The sequence below is a fragment of the Stegodyphus dumicola genome, chromosome X2 (assembly GCF_044657685.1).
Source record: "Stegodyphus dumicola isolate Sdum_Otavi_A_Nest chromosome X2, ASM4465768v1".
In the NCBI taxonomy this organism is placed as follows: Eukaryota; Metazoa; Arthropoda; class Arachnida; order Araneae; family Eresidae; genus Stegodyphus; species Stegodyphus dumicola.
In genome coordinates, this window is record NC_140781.1 from 32,446,707 (window position 1) to 32,460,324 (window position 13,618).

Consider the following 13,618-nt stretch of genomic DNA (forward strand, 5'->3'; position numbering starts at 1 on the left):
CTTTTAATTTTTAAATTTAATCCCATTACTTAAGATATAACCTGAAAAAAAGATGAAAATAAGTGTAAGTTTAATAGCTTTTCAGTTGTGTTAAAACGTTTATTTTTATTATTATGAAACAGAGAACTAAACATAAAACTAAGATTTTACAACATATATATCCAAACTTGTTACCCGATGTGTAGTTATTGTTGTAAAATCATCGCTCTAATGATCGCACGCATCATCAATAAAATCTAAATCCAAATTCTGTAAGTACTCTAGCACTTGGTTACTGCATACGCGTGTATTTATGCAGGGCGTAAACTCTGAAACAAAAGTATATATTATGGTTGTTGGCATCGCTTGTGTGTTTGTCTATGCATGTGTGTACTTCCGTGCGTGCTAAAGGGTAGATAGATCAGTTTCATTTTTGTAACGGATTTGCATGGAGAATGCACGTCTTAACAATAAACATTTTGTTATAGTTTTTTGCTACTTCGGGATTTATAAAGGGGGACAGACACATATTTAGTACTGAAAAATTACTGAGATGTATAATTTAAGGGCATGTAGGGTGGGTATTCAGAACTTATCTTATCGATAACCTTTTTTTATAACCTTTTCTTATCGATATATATATATAGTATATATCGATAAGAAAAGGAGAGGGAAATCTGAACTCAATGCGCAATTTTTGACCAACTAGGTCTCACATTTTTTATGATTTACTATTTACTACTTATATATATATATATATTCTTATGGATAGATGGTTATGGATTTTTTAAGTAATCTTTCACAGATTAACTTGTAATTATTTTTCAGAACATTTTAATTATTTCATTCACTTAAAAGTTACTTGAATTTTATATTTTGTACCATATGTTTTAAAACCTCTTTTTCTTCACAAGAGGTGACTTTTGGATTCGTTTCGCCTAATCCAAAGTCATTTCTGAAGGATTTTGCTACCGCCTTTCTTTTAATCATTTATCCTATCGTCTGTTTAAAGCATCAGTTTAAAAAATGTGAATCTTAATTTACAGGGTCTTAATTACAAATATGAATCTTAATTTACACACATATAAGACAGGGGAATACACATATATAAGTATTGCAATTAATGAAAAATTAAAAATTATCGAATGTGCGGAGATAAAATATTAAGTGTTGTGTTGCAGTTACATGTAGTTTTATAAGGTATTAAATTTTATAAAACATTGTACATTGAGCCCATTCTAAAACGACCACCCACACAAATCGTGGGTGGTTGTTTTAGAATCTCGTCTCGTTTTAGGGGGTCGTTTTAGAAACTCGTCCATAACACTTGGACGAGTTTCGTTTTCTGTGGTTGCTTTAAAAAACAGTTACTATCAGTAGTTAACTACCAGTGACGGAGATAACGATTTGATTGATTCAAGACTTTTGGAGTATGTTAAAAGTAAATACTGAAACAGATGTGTAGTATATTGGTTTATTAACGACACTGCATTCATAAAATTCAGAATTATTTGCAAAGATATGCAGCAATTTATGCAATAAATGTAAATAAATAAATAAAAATAAAAATAAAAAGGACCTTAAATATAATTTTCCTAAATACTCTAAATAAAGAATATTCTAAAATACAGAAAATATGTGTTTCGTGTTAAACAAATTTTAAAATATTACATTATAAATTTTGCTTACTAATTTCAAAAACATTCGCTGCTTAGTAAAATAATCAGGTACTTACTTACGCACTATCGTAACTGCCTTAGTAGAAGTCGCCAAACTCTATTAAACATGAGCATAACAGTTCTTTAGGTAAACATATCTACTGTAAATTGCAATACAAAAAAATTCATTAAATCACGTTTATTTCTGTAAAAAATTCGCCAAACTGCGCCAGGGGGGTTGCGCTAATACGTAAGTACCAATAAGCATTCTAACTCTTTTGTGGATGACAGTCAATAGCCTCATTGATAAATTTAATCTTACTTCTAAATTTAGTGTTTTTGCTTTTAGTTTTGCAGAAATCTTAATCTATTTAGATAGAGATCATTAGAACATAAGTTACAGAGTTCATTAGAACTTTTGGATCGAGTGCAAATATTTAGTAAATTTAAACTCTACATTAAAGTGACCTCTGTAATTGATGCGTTTTTACAAGGTTTTCTATTCAATTACATTTTATACTATTTTATGGTAATATATTATTATGGTAATTTTATTTTTAAAGTTATCTACTTAAGATTTATTTGTGCAAAACTTTGTCGGGTAATCACATGATTTATTTTAGTATGAGGTTTAAATAATGTACCCCTTTTTCATTTTTCTATTTCAATTTTTCTTCTATTGAGTATTTCCTTTTTATCCTTTAAATGCTCAAAAGGTCATGGTCTTGGATTATTAGGTTTCAGTGTTTCAAATTATTACCCCTCAAGAAGTCGATCTGGAATATATAAATGTGTATAATCTATAATGTGTTAAAAATTTTAATATTATTGGTATATACACTTCAAAATAAATTGTGAAGAATTTCAAAAAACGTTAGGTATTGTCTTTAATTTAATTCATTATTTTAAGATGTAATATGTTTCTTTATACAATTTTAGCATCTTACAGAGATGTTTTAATCTACTTCTACTAAACTATTAAGTTTTTGGTATAGTATATATATTTCCTAATTTACCTGTTTCTTAAATTTTTATTTTAACATTTTTCTTATTCTTCATTAATTTTAATACTCTTATTACTTCTTATTATTTTAATATATATATATATATATATATATATATATATATATATGTTTCTCAATAAGTTTTAAGTCGAAGATACTGTTGAATCGAGTATCATTAAACTAAGGTTATATTACAGTTTTTTTTAATTACACGATACACCAAAGGCCAGATGAATTTAAATCCAGCAATGTTACTTTTTAAAAGTATATCACACTTAAAAACTATTATAAAAATTTTTACCTATAAATCGAGCGAGTCCTGCTTAGTATACAAATTCAAGCTGGTTTATTGAATGATAACCACTTTGGGACATCGACACCAAATGGATAATATTCCAAAAAAAAAAAAAACAAGTTAAAAAAATCGAAATTTCAATAATGATTTTCTATACTTTAAAAAAGCATTGGCAAGTAAAATTTAGGTACAAGGTTTAATGCTCTGGGTACAAATTAAGTGAAATGAGTCAACTTATTGTTTGAAAATAGTTACACAAGCAAGTATTTCAACAGCTGATTATGTTCTTGAAATCATAACTTTCGCATACAAAGCTTCTTTATTGTATTGAGTTCCTACAAAATTAAAAGTACCTTATCTCTCATCTATGTTATTTATTCAACATATTTTACTCTGGAATACGTTTGCTAGAGCAATTTTATATCGTGTGATCTAATGTGCCGTATAATTTTCTCTTGAGATCAAATTTGTCAGTATAATTTCCACTTCATAAGATTAAGTGTGTCACTGGAGTTTCAGCATACGGGGTATAATATGTCACAGTAGAAGGGCTTAATGTAGAAGATTAATGCAGATATATTATTACTCTTGTACGTAAAGTAAACTTATACATACACTCATTTAGTACACTATTGTCAATAGGCTCTTAAATTTTAAAAAAAAACACTTTTATAATGCATATTTATAACTTCAATCCAGAATATACGCTTCAGAAATAATATTTTTAGAAAAAGGCGTTTACATTCTACGAATTATTTCAGATCGTATATATTAGGTTTTGTAATGTTTTGTTTTTTAAAAAAACATTCCATGAAATTAAAGCAGTAATGAATATCATTGTAATATGCGATCCATCATACAGCAGTTGAATGTTTTTTTTTTTTTTTTGAAAACAAAAATTATAAACTTCCCAGCCTTCGTCATTTAAAGGAAGTTGCTTTTTAATTGCAAGCAATATCCTTCTGTAAACAAAATTTTTAAAAAATTCTTATCTCTTGTTACTTTTCAGATAAAAGAGTGAATGTTTATTGAGCATTAATTATAGTAAAAAATATAATTTAAAGCTTTGGCAACTTTTCGTTTTAATGTGCAGCAAACTTAGAATAAAAAAGAAAACTATACAAGATAAATTAGTGCAGCAGTTACGAAGTCAAGCTTGAGTACGAAAGACGCGTATTTTATCCTCAGCATCGACGAACTCTCTTTTTGCGTCGTTTATCTCTGAAGAATATCTTTAAAAAATGTTTTCTTTTTGAAGTTAATGCGGTGTAGCTTGGATCTGAAAGACAGGGATTCTAACCCTAGCAAAATCGATCTTGCAACATCGAAATTCTAATAGCTAAAGAAGAATTATGCCGTTGTTATTAAATCGATTAGATATTAAAAGCATTTTTTTCATTATCTGATGACATTGGAAAAATACGTAATTAACTATAAATTTCTAGAATTATAGTTCAGAATAAATGTAATCATTCTCTTGGATGGTTCACTTGTTATGTGATAATTATACTCTAACCTAACTACAATTGCTCAGATTGTAGATACGTGTAAGTTAGTTTTTTCAATTAATCGATACACAATGTATATTGAAAAGTTGATTTTATTTATTTAGTAAGTGAAAAGTAAATTTGTAGTTGGCCTTTTAAAATCATTTTTACTTATTTTTTATTTCTAAGGGAATTATATAAAGTTATTAATGCAGTATGAATCCAAAATCAGAGTAGGAATTGTCAAATAACTATTACTTTTGTTAGTAATTTGGTCTCTCTCATCCCAAATACGTACTAAAACTGAATCTTAGACTACATATTACAGTAAATTTCGCAAAAAAACAGCGAGTGAACATTCTGGTATGATAGGGATATTTTGACAGTTGCTGGTGTGAGATATCAAAATTGTTTTTATGTTCTCTATAGGAAAGTTGTCTTCAACTGTGGATTTAACAAGATGGGTCTATTACCTACATGTTCAGAGTCACAATGTCTTCCTGACACTTTAACCAGCGCATCCGCTCACGAAATTCCTATATTAAAAGTCCACCATATTTGTCCCCTTCAGCTCTAGTTTATTTCCTCTTGAGATATCAGATAGTCAGAAGGTATATGAACAAATACTACAAGTTTGAGAATCTCAAGAAGAACAAAACATCACTGCAGAAATTAGAGCACTAACCTCTCAAGGATTGACTAATTTTATGACAAAATGCAATCTTAAAATCCCGTTTCAAAGCGGCAGATAGAATTCATTTAGAACAACAGATGTCTTTTTCCATTCCAAAATAAATCTCTGTATGTAAAGCATTTTTAAATATAAAATTATTGAAAATGGTTCATTAATAAAAAGGTTTGGGCCCTATGAACCATACTTTGAGGTATGGCTGACCTTGAAATTTTAGTGATGAATATCCATAGCAAAGAAGTGTCCGTCACATCGATATATAGGTTGAAAACTGGCTTTTTCTTAATGCTCCCTTTAAGGGCTTTCAGTTCGTGCAAAACACGTACAACTCGTGCAGGACTATGCTTACTTACAATATTTCCGTTTCTGTAAGAAAGCTTCATCTGCAGGTCAGTAGACTAGGCATTCATTTGCAAGCTGAAACGTTTCTGGTTGTGCTCTTCCCATTCGCAAAGATGAATCAACACTCTTTAATTTCTAAGCTTAGGTAAAATGGCTAAAAATCATTGCAATCTAAACGTTAGGAGAATATCATGTTCTAATTGATTTCAGGAAAATACGTCTTAATATCATATATATGCTAGATTGAAACACCATTGTGTAGCTTATTAAAACACCGTTGTGTAGCTTTCATGATTTCATTAGATACTACAGAGACATTTTACTGAAGAATGTTGCAATTTCATTGAAGTATTTATGATTTCATAGCTTGAGAACAAAATGGCATTTCCATGTCATCTTTCTTAATACTGATTTGAGGGTGATACAAACGTTTTTTTTTACTTCTTCTGTACTACTTAATCTGTGATCCACTCAACATCTGTGAGGCCAAATTTTATGCTTATCAACATTTTGTTTCTTATTAAAGTAACATTTTTATCAAGAACTAGATGTAGAGAAGTGCACAAATAAATTCAAGTTTCACGAATTCTTTTGCAAATGTGTGCAAAAATAATTGAGAATTTTCTTTACAAGCATAATTATTATTTCTGCAATATATCCATACCTGAAAAATTTAAATTAAATAAACAAATACTTTAATGCCTAATTAATGTAAATTTTATTCCTTGTTTACGTCATCATAGGGCTTAAATTTGAGTAGTTTGTTTTTGTTGTTTAAGAAAACTCATATGAATCTCCTAGAAGCGTTCATTTATTCTAAAACTTATTTTTGTCACTTAGTAACAATACTGATGCACCATTTCGTCTTCTTGTTTGTATTCAACTTCGAGCTAATCGAGATTCTACAGTAAAGCGCAATGATTAACTTTACTTAAGGACTTTGTTTGCAGAGCAGCTACACAAAATTTCGTCTTTTCTGCTGTATCGTCCAAGTTCTCTAACAAAGCTCGCTTTGTTTACCGCTATTTTTCAGTCACATGTTAAAAGCAGATACGGTAGTTTATATCTGTGCAAGGTAGTTAGTTGACTTAGTATTCAGAGTTTAGAAGAAAGCAGAACAGCCTTGTAAATATATGTCGCTGTTTTGTAATACGTATTCCTCTAATGTCGCGGAACTTAGAAATTAGGTGACTCTATTTGTACTATTAATTAAACACTAATTTGAATACTTTTAAATAAGTTTATTTTCAAGTTTCAGCTAGTTTGACAGAACGACGTAAATAATCATGCAATTAATTTTAATTTTTCATTTTTGATTGATAAGTACTGTTATAGAAATAGAAAGAATATAGCTTAAAAATGTCAAGACTTTGAAATACGCTTAAAAACTTTAAGCTAGTGTTTCGTCATGAACTTGTAAATGTAAAAATAAATAGTGCTTAAAATGTATTCTTCAATGTGTGTCAAGGAATCATCTTAAAAGGTGTTGAAATTTTGTTTATTAATCTGCATAATATTAATGTGTAATTGTTATAACGCATCCCTTTTACAAATTAGTCAGCAAGCGTTATAAAATAAAGCTTTAAAGTAAATCTTAGAAAATGTTCGAACGATGAGAAATTAGCTTTATGAGACGTACGTTTCTCCTCATAAACATCTATTAGACAATCACATTTTAACTGACACTGTAGAAATATTAGGTATTCTTTTGGAAGCTGGAGAGATGAAAAATTAGCAACCGCCTTCTCCGGAAATCGAACCACAGACGTCTGGAATAAGCGCCCAGCGTGCAAACCACCACACCACGAAGGCACGCCAGGAATGCGGGAGAAATACCTTATATACTCCTCTTTTTAAAGGGCGACTGGGGTTTTTAGGGGACCCAATCGCCAAATCCTGTGTGTGGAAAATCCTCATCCAACACCCTTTTAGTTCGGGCGTCACTGTAGAGACATTAGGTATTCTTTTGGAAGCTGGAGAGATGAAAAATTAGCAGCCGCTTTCGCCGGAAATCGAACCACGGACCTCTAGAATACCGGCCCAGCGTGCAGAACCACTACACCATAAAGGCACGCTAGGAATGCGGGAGGAATACCTTATAACACAATCTATTTAACAGTTATGTTGCTCGTCATAAATTATTAAATCGACTGAGTCAGTTAAAGTTCAATCACATAACAAAATATTTAAACCAAAATTTGCACAAACCGGCATATTATTCGCAGAAAAACGAATTCTAAATTGTACTGATTTTTGTTTCGATTCGCTTTGTTACAGGTGCACTTCTTTCATATGACAAGTTAATATTAATAAAACTCAGTTAAACTGCATATTTAGTTTTAGCTTTAGTTACTCAAATTACTATACAATAACAGTCACTTAAACTGCATATTTACGTTTAGCTTTAGGTATTCAGATTACTATATAATCGCATGCTAGCTATGTTTTAAAGCAATATATTCACACTTTAACCTATTGACGAAGTTATAAATTGAAGGAATCAAAGTACAAAAGAATGTCATATATCTATACAGTGAATGAAAAAAATGTAGATACATTCAGTGTTATTGGTATATTTATATTCCGGTACTGACAACAATTACGGAAATCTAGCTGAAAAAATTTCAGCATTTCTGTCATGAGTTAAAATAAATCCAAAACAGAACTTGACAGCAATAAGTCTCTCCCAAATATCTCAACATTACGACGGTCAGCAAGAAGGAAGCGCAGGTGTCGTGATGCTATTCACAAATGGGACTTAAACTGAGATGGATTAATATCACTCTTTCTTATCAATCATTCGCCTACAGATATTGATTTTGGGATAGATTCCTTTTTCTGCAAGTTCCTCGACTAGAATCATTTTACGCAAAACCATGGCTTAAGATTCTTTGTTCTTTCGTCTTTAAGGAATGAGTACTTTAACTGAGTTTTAGTGCAAGCACCTTACCTATCATGCTTTTTGTCCTACATCTCAACGTTTCAGAAATGTCAACGAATAGTTCATCTACATGGCTTGCATTTAACTAAGATGCAGCTCTTACGGGATTATCATTCATATATAATTTTGGATACCATGAAAAATAATTCACCTTCGAAACACTTTATCAATACTACTGGTTCTTCTAATCTGTTTAGGGAACATGTAGGTGTCCTGAAAAGAACATTGAGTCTACTGGAGACTATGGTCTGTAAATTGTAGAAGAAATAACACAGATGAGAAGGGTTTAATTACCCTTTATTTTCTAGGAATTACAGATGCTCCCGCACTTCGGGATACAAAGACAAACCACTTGTGGTCTGAACGTAGAAATATCTACGTCCCACCAATCTGACATTTTTAAGGACATCAATCTACATAATCGTAACACTTTGAATGGACTCTCAAACCTGAGCCAGTGATTCTGAATCTTGTATATATGAATTTTATCAAAAATTTCCTAATTAGTATCCTTACTCTCATCTTCTCATACGAATAGAGAAACAATCTTATGAATTTTGTAAGATCGAAAGCCACTTACCATTACTTTCTTATAGCTTCATTAACTTTTTAAAAATCAAATATAATTGTTAGATATACAGGTTGCACAGACATTTGGATATTTTGGAGGCCGGAGAGATAAAAAATTAGAAACCGCCTGAAATACCGGCTCAGTGTGCTGACCACTACACCATGAAAGCAGACTAGGAAGGCGGGAGAAATACCTTATACACTCCCTCTTTTAAAGGGCTACTGGGATTTTTAGGGGACCAAATCGCCAAACACGAATGTGTAAAATCATCATCCAACACAATTTTAGTTCGGGCGCCACTGTAGAGAAATTAGACAATTCTTGAAGCAGGCAAGAGAGATTGAAATAGTAGCAACGCCTTCGTCGGTAATCGAACCGCGGACCTCTGGAATACGCACCCGCCGTGCAAACCACAACACCACGAAGGTATGCTAGGAAGAGAGAAATACCTTATAAAGGAACTTAAAATAATAAATATAGTATTAAAGATTCAAAAAGGGGTCTAAATTATTTTATTGTTTGGTTTTATGACGTAATTCCAAGTAGCAATGAGCAGTAGAGTTATCAGAATAAACCACCACGAAAGTAGGCTAGGAAGGCGGGAGAAATACCTTATATACTTCCCCTTTTAAAGGGTGACTGAGGTTTCTAGGGAACTAATCGCCAAATCCTGGGTGTGGAGAGTCACCCTCTTAGTTCGGGCGCCACTTTAGAGACATTAGGAGTTTTTGGAAGCAGGAAACATGAAAAATTAGCAACCGCCTTTGCCAGGAATCGAACCACGGACCCCTGAAATACCGGCTCAGTGTGCTGACCACTACACCACGAAGGCGGGAGAAATACCTTATAAGGTTTCATAGATTTCTTCTCTTTGGGTTTCAGAGAGAATGTCAGTGAGTTAGTGTCATAACTACTCAAATGCAAAGTATTTCGAATTTTTAATAATCACGAAATCATTATCTGTGAGATACTATTTAATTTTTTAGGATTGATATTTTAATTAGTCTCTATCAGTCAGCTCTCTTTCTCTGTCTCGAAAAATCTACATTAAAACCTGCAGTACATTCTCTTGCATAATGAAGTTAATTTTAGCAAGTTTAATAATTTATGTTATCCTTGCTAAAAGTCGTTTGGACCTTGACTCATTTGTTGGAGAGAAGTGGTAATCTTGCGGTTTTTTCAATACTTACTGATATGATACTGCTATATGTTTATTTTTCTTTATATTTCAAAATATACTTACAACTTCATACCGTTTATTACTTCATATCATTCAAAAATACTTACAACTTCATAACGTCCTTCACAAAGTCCGTAAATGTGTTCTCTCATTTTCGAAAATTCATCCCTTCTAAAGAAATAATTATCACTGAATGTGTGCATTCAGCTTCGTCTTCTTAAACAAAACATTAGTTGATGAGATATTAGTTGGTGAGTTATCGTAAATTATAATTCATAACGCCATGTGCCTTGAGTGCTTAATTACACAATTTTATACACAATTTTATTTTATTGGTCTTAATCAATTGTAAAAATACCGTATATCTTCTACCTCCTCTTTAAGTTTCATTCTTATTTCAAACAACACAACTTCATAAAGTTGCAGTTATCATGGGAAAAACTAGGGTTCTCCGCCCTCGAGCTGGAAATCATGATCACCAGAACAGCCTCGTTGAGTACCTTCTCATTTTCTTCAAAGAGTGGGGGCCCACAGACGACTTAACATTCATGTTTTGTGTACGAACATTTATACTCGAAAGCAGCAATGAGAGTTTATGCCTCTTCTTTCCAATCTACTTAAATTTAAATAATGAAGAGAAGTTCCCAGGTAAAGAATTTCCATTTTGGTAGAATATCTTCATTGCGGGACAAAAATGTGCACATTTCCATCCTTTTCTCTGGAGTTTTCTAACGTTTTGGAAAATTCCTGATTCGAGTGGAAGCAAGGGACTGATAAATAAACTCCCCCCTCCCCTTTCTTGAATACCACACGAGTCTCCATCCTGTTATATTCTAGTTTTAACGAACGTGTTTTGAAAGCAAAATCTGTTTCTGTGAAATTGCCACACGTTGTTATCATTAGAAATGCGTTCTTTTGCGTTTTCTGCTCATTTCATCTTAGGGTGTGAGGTGATATTTTATCTTCAAACGCCACTTTTATACAACGGAAAAGAAAACTTAAATGGAAGCAGGGTGTGCAATTTTTTCATTTTTTCCCTTGCACCTCGTATTTCTTGTTCTGTTTAGGAATTACGAAGGAGGTGAAATGTAAATGTTTTGGTAGAATGCACCTGCAAAATTGGAGGTGTGATTGCAAAATGTAGATAAGAAGTTTAGATGTGGTTCTTTCTGTTTTGTTGAAAATTTTTGCAAAAGCATTTGATCTAATCTCTTTAACGCATCGAATGCGTCTCCCGTACGGCTACTTATTACCAGAGAATTATTCATCTTATATATTCACCTATATATTCAGGCTTGAAGTTAGCTGTTTTCCTTTTCCTTCACATATGAAGTGCGTAATGAATTCAATGGTTACGATTAGAACATAAAAATTCGCAGTCGCAATATATTATCACCGATGACTTTTATTTTGATTATTTTCATTTTACCTGAATGTCACGGAATGTTGTTTATACCAAACACATAAGATTTCCATTCCAAGGCTTAAATAACAAAAGGATTTACTTGTTTTCAATTAATTATGATAAGTCTAAACATGAATGATGGCGTAATAATTTACGTAACAAATACTTAAGATAATAGTTTGGACTCTCGTATAATAGCTAAAGCAAACTGTTCATGGAAATCATGGAATTTAGTATAAAAAATATTATTGGACGCCACATGATTTCCTTGCACGGCCTATTAAATTATGTACGTTTTTTTGCTGAACTTCATTCACACTATTTCCTCGAATTATTCTAACTTAATCAACCGATTCCTCGAGGCAAGATGAAAATGATACAAAAACTGAAAATTTTAAAATTAAATATCCAGGTTAATTTTTGTAGTACCGCTGTCAAATTTCGTCTAATTTTACTTTTCCAAAACGAGCATAAATCATTTCAAACATAGGAACCTGGAGACAGCACTAAAAGTAAGACTTCGCTGTTTATTGAAGATTAATTTTTTTTAATTTGAAATTGCTAAAAATTTAAAACACTTCTGTAATTGAAAGTGTATGTCTCCGACAAAGGATTGCGAAAATAAATGCGGGGTAAGGATTTTTAAACCGGGTAAGGGCTGAGGTTCACAATAGTTGCTATAGCAGTTCCATATACAATATTTCAACATTCTACGGATAATCGTTTCTGAGCTACGCTGGATACATACATACATACGTCACGAAAAAAATCGCTTTCGAATTCTGGAGCGGTCAAAAGGAATATTTCTGTCAAAATATGATACCTGAAATTATTCGCCATTACAATGCTACATTTACTTTGTACAAGGAAGTAAATATAACCTCCTCACTGTCTCCAGGAAAAAGCAAAAGAAAGAGAATTTCACCGTTATTTTTCGTTATTTTTAAAAGATAAAACTTTTCTCGATAGTTAAAAATGCTTTAATTTATGTTTCTTCAAATTATAGTCAAATTCGTGGAAGACTAATAATTTGTTACTAGCTTCCTGTCCCATATTATAGGGGGAAAATATTCCAGTGCCAAATGGAAAATGAATTTATATTTCATGTTAAAATAAAACGTCTTGATTTTATTCATAATTTTAATCCTTGATTGCTTCAACATATTTCTTTCATACACATAAAAGGGGAATTGTGAATCATTTTCATGATGCTGTACCTATCAACCTAGAAATCATATTTCCACGTAAAAGAGCGGAATACTCGTGGAGTGTTCTTCTTGTGGATATGAAGTTGTATTTTATTTGCATCTACTTGAGAAGTATAATGTTAGAGAAATAAGTTACCATTATTTCCAGAAGCATTGTTTAAATAAATAAATTATTTTGGTTTTAAACGACATTAAAGCAATGAATATCCTTAAAATAACTTGAACGAAATCATTGTATCTTAAAAGTATTTCAGTGATAAATAAAATTCTTAAAATTCGTTCATTGCTCATAAAATCCAATTCATCGCTTTACATATGAATTAACAGCTTGCTTCGTTTTGCCTGTTTATAAAAATTACTTAGACACTTATAAATTAGACGCTTACAAACTAGACATTTACAAATCAAGTACTTAAGAATGTTATAGTGCCAATACGTGTTCTCAAAATCTAAATGCAGGAAAATGCAAACTATATTTTTTCTACATTTCAAAGTTTTCTTAATAGAGATGCAAAGATTTTAACTTCCTTTAATTCTAATTACTTATGTATCGGTAAAAATTTATTTGCACTGAAAGTTACGAAGAGAAATTTCAAATATCAAGTTGTTAAAATAACTTAGAAACTGATTAATCTTAAGACAACAAAATCAGATTCAATTACTACTTTCAAACAATATTCTTTTAAAACAGTTTAAACGTACAATAGTGTATGGACATGAGATTACATATTTAATGCAGCTTGCAGAGTTTAAAACGTATAATTACTCATATCAACTAAACTTTTATTTTATCAACACCAAAAATGAATAAATTTCACCACTCATTCATTATATGATTTTTTTCAGTAGGAGATTTT

The 13,618-nt window shown here is 31.3% G+C and overlaps 1 protein-coding gene across 4 annotated transcripts in view; it reads left to right on the forward strand.

Moving 5' to 3' along the window:
* LOC118180861 (cytotoxic granule associated RNA binding protein TIA1-like) overlaps nucleotides 1-13,618 on the forward strand; it is a 554,155-nt gene that overhangs the window by 403,050 nt on the left and 137,487 nt on the right. The gene's annotated exons all lie outside the window — the stretch shown is intronic.